Source organism: Haliotis rubra, unplaced genomic scaffold (genome assembly GCF_003918875.1).
Source record: "Haliotis rubra isolate DU_JTF1 unplaced genomic scaffold, ASM391887v1 Scf194, whole genome shotgun sequence".
NCBI classification, from domain to species: Eukaryota; Metazoa; Mollusca; class Gastropoda; order Lepetellida; family Haliotidae; genus Haliotis; species Haliotis rubra.
The window spans coordinates 1,433,042-1,441,736 of record NW_025765936.1 but is presented as its reverse complement, the minus strand read 5'-3'; positions in this window follow the sequence as shown (position 1 = coordinate 1,441,736).

The window sequence follows — 8,695 nt, the reverse complement described above, 5'->3', positions numbered from 1 at the left end:
CGTCTTTACCATGTAGTTGTATATGTGACCATTAAGTCAGTAGAATCTAAAGTTAAAGAATATCTCGATGTGATCCGCCAAAGTGACTTTTGGTGACTTTAAAAACCCTCGATCCAATATGGCTGTCTGATTGAAGACAATCTTATGAAGATCAAGATTCACCGAAGTCGAACTATCTCAAAATGAATCCCCAAATTTAAATTTTACAACTAGCACAAACATCCTCTTTGTGTTGCTCCACATAAAACGATTTTGATGCTGACATGTCGTTTTGAAGGAACTCCGTAACATCCCATCGTCTTTTCTTCAGATTTCAGATCCAAACCTGCATCCTACATTTGTAAGTGCATACATCGTGATCTGAAGACGAAGATGCAACGCAAGTTATAAAGTTTCATTTTGCCCTTGACTTCAAACACGAATACGTATATCTTAAAACGTGCAAGAATGCCGTTATTTTGAGCAGCTGGAACCGGAAGGTTGCTCAGCAAGTATGGTGAAAAAATCCATACCCTCTGATATGTACATAAAATACAGAAGTGCAAATATAATATATCCTATTTGACTGACTGGACTGACTGAGGTTAGTTTAAGCCGCTTTTAGCAATATTCCAGCAATATCACGGCGGGGACACCAGAAATGGGCTTCACACATTATATCCTATTTTAAGTGTTTAGGAACTGAATCGTGTTCAGTTTTAGTGGGTTTTCAATGTTCGCCATGGTAGGGATGCTAGTTCGGGAATATACTAGTATTAGGCAAACAGAGTAGCTCTGTTAGGCAACAAGTCAAAAATCAAAGTCGGTTAATCGTTAAAAACCTAGGTACAATAGCACGAAGTGATAACTCTACGACAATCGTAACTCCCATTCTTTGAGCGTAGAGTTACGAAGGTCGTTGCACAAGTGGGCCCAGAACAATAGCTACCGTAGCTAACTTCAGCCACCTTGCTAAGGGACCAGGGCCTAGATTTTCAGAAGCTCTCTTAGCACTAAGATAGTCGTAAGTGCAATACATTAACATTAACTTACGGCTATTTTAACGCTAAGAGAGGCTTCGAAAAATCTAGGCCCTGGCCCTGATCCAACATAGTTTTCGTAACGTTACGACCTGTCGTAACTTTATCGTTTATCATAGACTTAGTCGTAGCGCTGCAATGTTTTGTGGGTCGGGGACCCAGTTTTATTAAAATGGCGTAACGTCTGTGTGAAAATGGGTAAGTGGTAGAGAGTTGGTTTTAAATCCCCTTCGAACAGTACCAGGACATTATTGTGTGTGGGGCAGTCGCCTTGGAAACTGATTAATGGTATCCATTGAATTAGAGCAAGTGAGCGTGAGTTTGGTTTGATTGGGGAATCGAACCTGGGTCTTCAGCGTGACGAGCGGGCGCTTTTACCATTAGGCTTCCCCACCGTCATCATAAGCATAGATCAACTCAATGTATCAAATATGTACATTGATGGCTCATACCACTCTGGAGTGAGTGAGCTTGACCAATATTCCATTTCACATAGTGTTCTTGCATATAACACTGTTCAAGAAACTTTAATAAAAATATTTCCCTAATGACAGACCTGTGAAGAAATGGGTCTTTAGCAACCTATGCTTGACGGAATCGGGAGGTCAGGCTCGCTGCCTTAGTTGACACGTCATCAGTTCCCAATTGCGCAGATCGATCCTCATGCTGTTGATCACTGGATTGTCAGGCTCAGACTCGATTATTTACAGACCGCCGCCATATAGCCGTGATATTGCTGGAATATTGCTGAGTGCGGCGTAAAAACTAAACCTTCCACTCACTCACTCGTAGATCGATGTTCATGATGTTGACCACCGGGATTGTCTGGTCCGGATACCTCACATGCAACTGGAATACACAAACACCAGAAGACAATAGAAATCGGCTTCGAGTGAATCGAGAACGTTCTTACTCATCGTGTTACCGTATTAACATACTAACAAACTTCACTTTATGACGAGCAAACAGATGTTTTCTCAGCGAAAAGAGTAGACTGATATTTTTTGCATTGTCACATATATACCTTTGAGGTCATTTTTCAACATTTAGTGTAGCTCCCACTCACTCACTCGCAACGATAACAACGTTTCCCTGAGGTGCGTGTTTTTTAGATAGGGAGCGGTGTGGTAGATTAGTGGTTAAAGATCACATATACCCTAGAGGTACAAATACATAAATCACTAACTGGCATCGTTATAAATGAAACCCCGTCATTAAAACTACTCATTTTGACCTTTAATTGACTTAAATCGACCTTTTGACAACAGTGCACAATTCTCACCCGCGAACGAAATTTCAACCAATCAGAGCGGCGCGTCTCTGTGACGTCATATGAGGAATAGCTTTGAAGGCCGATGCAGAATTCATCTACATTTTAGGGGGTACATTATCTTGTTTACAGGCTTGTATAAACCTGAAATCGTGACAATTGTTGTGGGGAAATGAAAGCTATATGTTCTCACAATCTACTGTCATTTAATTTTGTCTCCTGCTTTGCCTAGTTTCCGAGTTACAACTTGTTTTCATAGACGATTCTGTCAAAATCGATTGGTGTCGTTAGGCCCTATTTGTATAATGACTGATCCAAATTGATCCCATTTCTGTGTTTTTTACCTCGATATTTAATCATGTCATGTAAAATCTGTTTGTATTCTCAAAACAGTGTCGGCCCATAAGTTTTCACATGCAATACAGCAATTAATACTCCCTCGTTGTAACCCGTGTTAGGTGGTATAAACCTACACATGTTATTTGTCATCATTCACTTGATGGTCAGTTAATGAATTTATAACTGGTATAATTAGTGGTAACACACTTAGATTACCCGACAAAGGTTCCCATTTGGCATTTCTTGTGTCTGGAGTAAATATTCAACATTATAAACATCGATCAAAGGATTAACCGATAACACGCTGATTGATTAATTACTTTTATCTTACACAGCGGAATTGTCAAAAGGTATTGTTTATGTATGTAGATTTTACTAATCTATACTGAATACACTCTGTCGTGTCGGTGTATGCGTAAAATACAACGTCCTTCTTTCAAAGGATTAACCGGCAATACATTGATTGATTGCCCATTATTGGCTAACTAAATTACTGTTTTTTTAAAGAAAGGCGGACATTGTGCAATTAGTTGCCAGGTGTGCTATCTTGGGTGACCAATGAGACTATACACCAATACCTGAAAGATTTATCACTTTTTCGTATATTAAACTGTTAAAAGAAATATCATTTGGAACAGTTCTGTGGATATTGATGGATACATTCCTCGAACAAGGTAATGGCCTGATATTGTTCCTATAACTTTAATCTGTTTTTAATTTTAATATTTGCATTTTGTTTTATTCATTTTGTCGTAGCATTCAACAGAATCATTCTTTTCGCCGTGAGTGTAATGAGACAGACAACATGCACTAGGGTGTGTGTGCGAATTATGATTGACAATGGCAAACTATAAAATGTCTAGATATTACAGTTCTGATATAAATTCACTCTATAAGTATCAGCAGATCGTCTGCTTTTATTAAGTTTGAAAATGCATACAAGTATGGTTATAAACTAATTAGGATTATAAGACCAAATATAAAGACGCACATTGACTAGTATATACATACTGGTGAGTGGACATTAACCATGTGAATGTAGCAGAAATTTATCGCGCAGTATTGTGACTTCGGTCTCCACCTCGCTTCCGTGGAAGAAATCGTTATGTTATAAGTTGTGTCATGCAAAATCCGTTTGGTTATGATTCCAATACATATTTAACTACTTCTGAGTAGAAAGTAGTTTTGCTTTTCTAACTTGATGAAAACAAACTATAATCTCATTAATTCTAACAGACTTTTACGATTTTCAAAATGGCGGCGCCCTGTCGGGAACATCCGCCAGTCTGAGGATAAATGCTATTTAGGTTTGTTTTCACCGAGTTACAAAATCAAAACTTACTTTTACTGGTAGTAAAATATATATTTTATTGATGGCCAATAGGATTTTGCATGACTATAAGCGTATAACATAACAATTTCTCCTGGCAGCGAGGTGGGTGTCAATATAATACTACTTACAATATTATTGTTACTTCGACTACAACCTCGCTTCCGAGGAAGAAATCGTTATATTTACAAGTTGTGTCACGGAAAATCTTTATGGTCATCAATCATATACATATTTTACTACAACTAGTAAGTAGTTTTGATTCTTTAACTTCCGTGAAGCGATCTGAACACACAATGCTCACTTCGCACTCACAAACATAACCCATTTAGCACGAACTGCGGGGTCCTGTGGTAATCTGTGCATGGTGACACCATCCGCCCGACCCCTAGGCGCAATTGACGACAAAGCAACGATTCGGCATGTCGTCGTTGATGTCGAAAATCATCAAAATGATGAGCGTGCTACACACTTTCTATACAACTAACTGAAAATCGTTCCTCATATGACGTCACTGCAGTGCTCTGGCGACAGAGTTACGTAACCTGTCTGTGGTTTCGTTGGCGGGCGAGGAGGGAAGCAGGCGACTTTGGAGCCACTTTTAATCGCTCGGTATTAATTAACCACAAGTTTTTAAAGAATAAATTTGGTGTTCCGCATAAGACTAACCACAAATCTTTCATATGTAATGGTTAAAAGAGTATCAAAAAAAAAGGTTTATTGGTTCTTTAAAAGCGTTCTCTCGTCACACCGAAGACCCGGGTTCGATTCCTCACATGGGATAAAATAATACTACTGTTGTTGACTCAATGCGTGTCTATAGCTATTACTTATATTATATACTTATAATCATTTATCCATTTTATACAACATATATCACATCATATATATAATATAATCCATTTATACAAATTAATACAACATCAATATTTCACAGCACACTTAATAAAACCAGTCAAATGTGATACTGAGTCAATGTATGAAATGACTGTTCTGGCACCAATTGTCAGTTCACTTTTGTACATTTCAAAGGCATGGTTCAGTGCCACATATCTTCTTTCCTTGGTGGAGGTCTGGCACCGTTTCTTAACTGTAGAACACATGCCTCTACCAAGGCTTGCTCCTCTTAAAATGTCTGATTGGAGTGCTGGGTGAACTTATGTCACAGCCAAAGCAGGGGTAACAAATTCACCCTGCACAATCACTGACCCGTAACTCTTAATCTCTTTTAATCCCCAGCAAGAAGCTGGGTCAGTGGGAATGAGCATTTGAGTCAGAGTGAGGTGAGTGGGTTGAAAGTTAAAGGTCACATCGGCAATATCTTTGGAGTCAGAACTGTATACAATGTTGATTGTTAACCTCAAGCTCTCTAATTAGCGGGCTAGTCCATTTTGCGCAAAGGGTATATGCCTGTTGCTGTTTTAATTACTCCCTCATTTGCTGTATGACTAGTGGGAGTAGGACTAATGGGACGTGACCATTCACATAAGACAACAGTCAATTAAGTCGGCATCCTAAAACGGACTGACTTCTTATGATGGATAGTGCTTTGTCGCCTGTATTTTCACAGCGATCTAGTGTTAAATGTAAGGATAAGTTTGTGTATATTATAGTTTTGAAAAGTTTTAGACATCCCAATTATCAGACACTGGACTAGGGATTAATTAGGGCAACACCCACATATAAATGTGAATGTCCCAATTGGATATTTCAACCAGTTAGTTGAACCTAAGGAAAACTGTTATTGTGTATAGATATCTTGGAGTCATTTTTGATGAAAATGTTCTTTCAAATTATCAATATCAAACCCCATACAAGAAGCTACTAAGGCCATGTATTTTGTTTAACGCAAAGTCGAATGTTAAATTTATCAATACAATGTCAACTATATCGCTTTGATTCAATGGTGAAACCATTTTGTTGTACGGTTGTGAAATTTGGGGATATGTTAATTTAAAACAAACAGAAAATGTACATATCTGTTTTATGAGAAAAGTATTACATGTACAGAAAGGTACACTATTGTATATGCTTTATGTTGAATTAGGTAGAGTCCCAGTTTCTGTTTAAGATTAAACTCGTATGTTAACTTTTTTTTATCTAAATTATTTACAAACAACTCATCTAAGTTTTCTTCAATCTTTTTTCTATTGTATAAAATCTACATAATGAAGGTATTCACAACTGAAGCTAGATTTCCTGTATAGAGAATATGTTTAATAGCATTGGTTTAAGTTATGTATGGCTTTCAGTCTCTTTTTCATCTTCCTGGATGAAAATTACAGCTCACTCAATTTTAAATGCCAGTGCTATTCAAACCTGGAGCTTAGTGGTGGAAAATTTTAAAAAGTCAAACATATGCTCTTTTGAAATATAAATTTAAATTTTGAAAATTATTTAACGTCCCTACCCTTTAACAAAGTTATTAAATTATTTTGTATGAATGATGTGGGCGATGAGTTCGATTATATTCTAAAATGCACATATTTTAGGAAAAAACCAATCTATATACCGGAATCCTTAATAAAAGACCGTGATGTTATTACGGTTAATCATGTACAATGTGAATGACACCCCTACCCCACCCCCGCCATATCATCTACAAAATCATTGTGGACCCCTTAGTATACATGTGTACAAGACTGATGACACCCCCTTGTAATGATCATCCATAAATTATGAGCGGCCCTTATCAATCTTAATTGCGCGGATGTCTTGATTTGACAGGCGTGTGTCAGAGGCTTTGTTTTAGTCAGTCAACCAACACTGATGACCGAAGACTGACTAAAATCAAACATGTGTTTGAATGTGCATAAAACACAAATACTATGTTGTTTACAGTAACATGATGAGCTCTGAGTGAGTGAGTTTAGGTTTACGCCGCACTCAGCAATATTCAAGCTATATGGCGGCTGTCTGTAAATAATCGAGGCTGGACCAGACAATCCAGTGATCAACAGCATGAGCATCGATCTGCGCAATTGAGAACCGATGACATGTGTCCACCAAGTCAGCGAGCCTAACCATCCGATCCCGTCAGTCGCCTCTTACAACAAGCATGGGTTACTGAAGGTTTATTCTAACCCGGGTTATCTTCACGGGTTATTATGGTGGAGATGCCGGGGAAAATAATCCGTGCTCTGAATATTTGATAACTTGATTAATGACTAACACCATTAGTGGTTGCATTTTTCGAAAGACCGATATTTTCATTCAATTGCAAGGTTGTGCATACTTTGAAAACTTAAATTACATTCACGTACAAAAATATAAAAATACATAAATAATTCCTGATTTGATGTACGATGCCTTTGCCTAAATCAAGTTCTGCAAAATATGGTCGTGGTCGGACCCAGCTAAGTCAATGCTGTTGGTGCCTTATAAAAGCAACTATAACAATTAACAATAAAGATGCCGATGAGACAAATACACATACCTGGCCAGCATACAGTTTCACACAAGATATAGGTAAAAATATTGACATGCAAACAGTGAGTGAGTTTAGTTTTACGCCGCACTCAGCAATATTCCAGCTAATATGCGGCGGTCTGTAAATAATGGAGTCTGGACCAGACAATCCAGTGGTCAACAGCATGAGCATCGATAACTTGTGTCAACCAAGTCAGCGAGCCTGACCACCCGATCCCGTTAGTCGCCCCTTACGACAATCAATGGTTACTGAAGATCAGTTCTAACCGGGATCTTCACGGGTAGACATGTAAAGATCCGGGGTTAGAACCCGTCTTCAGCAACCCCTGCATATAAAAGGCGACTGATCGGTTGTGGTGCGCACACTCGAATATTTACAGACCGCCGCATATAGCTGAAAGATTGCCGAGCGTGGCTTTTAAGAACTATCATAGTTCTAAAATATCTCATATTTTCCTCTTATATAAATAATTGTGACTTCATAAAATAAGACTAAACGGCACATTTTTTTATATTTTACTCAATAACGAGAATACTAAACGCTGTCTCAGTTAGTGTTGATCTTCATTTTCCAAGTTGAAAGATATTTAGCATTATGTGTTAAGCTTTAAGACCACATGCCTGGTCCGTCCAAAGTCTAAAATCCGTCAGTGTCGATATACGCTCGTCTTGAATGCCGAGTTTTCTTGATAAGCTTTAGGTACTAATTGTTGGTTAGTGGAACGGTATGCCGATCGTAACGTCACGCTAAGATTGGGATTTTAGGGGTTTACGATTGGCGTAGGGCTAAGATCGGTTAGTGGAACTGCACCCAGAGAGAGAAGTAAACATTACTCTATGATAACACGCTCTCCGAGATAACTGTTAGATAAGTTTAGTCATTTCTGCATTCTCAAGTCTTTCAAACCTACGAGGTAATCTCAAAATTCAGATAGACATCAGTGTAGTGAGTGAGTGAGTGAGTGAGTGATTGAGTGAGTGAGTGAGTCGAGTTTTACGCCGCACTCAGCAATATTCCACCTATATGGTGGCGGTCTGTAAATAATCGAGTCTGGACCAGACAATCCAGTGATCAACAGCATGAGCATCGATCTGCGCAATTGGGAACCGATGACATGTGTCAACCAAGTCAGCGAGCCTGACCACCCGATCCCGTTAGTCGCCTTTTACGACAAGCATAGTCGCCTTTTATAGCAAGCATGGGTTGCTGAAGGGCTATTCTACCCCGGACATCAGTGTAGATTAGCAGCATTTGTAAGTATTGTTTAAAGTGACCGTTGAACGTGCCACCATATCACGAACTCTGAG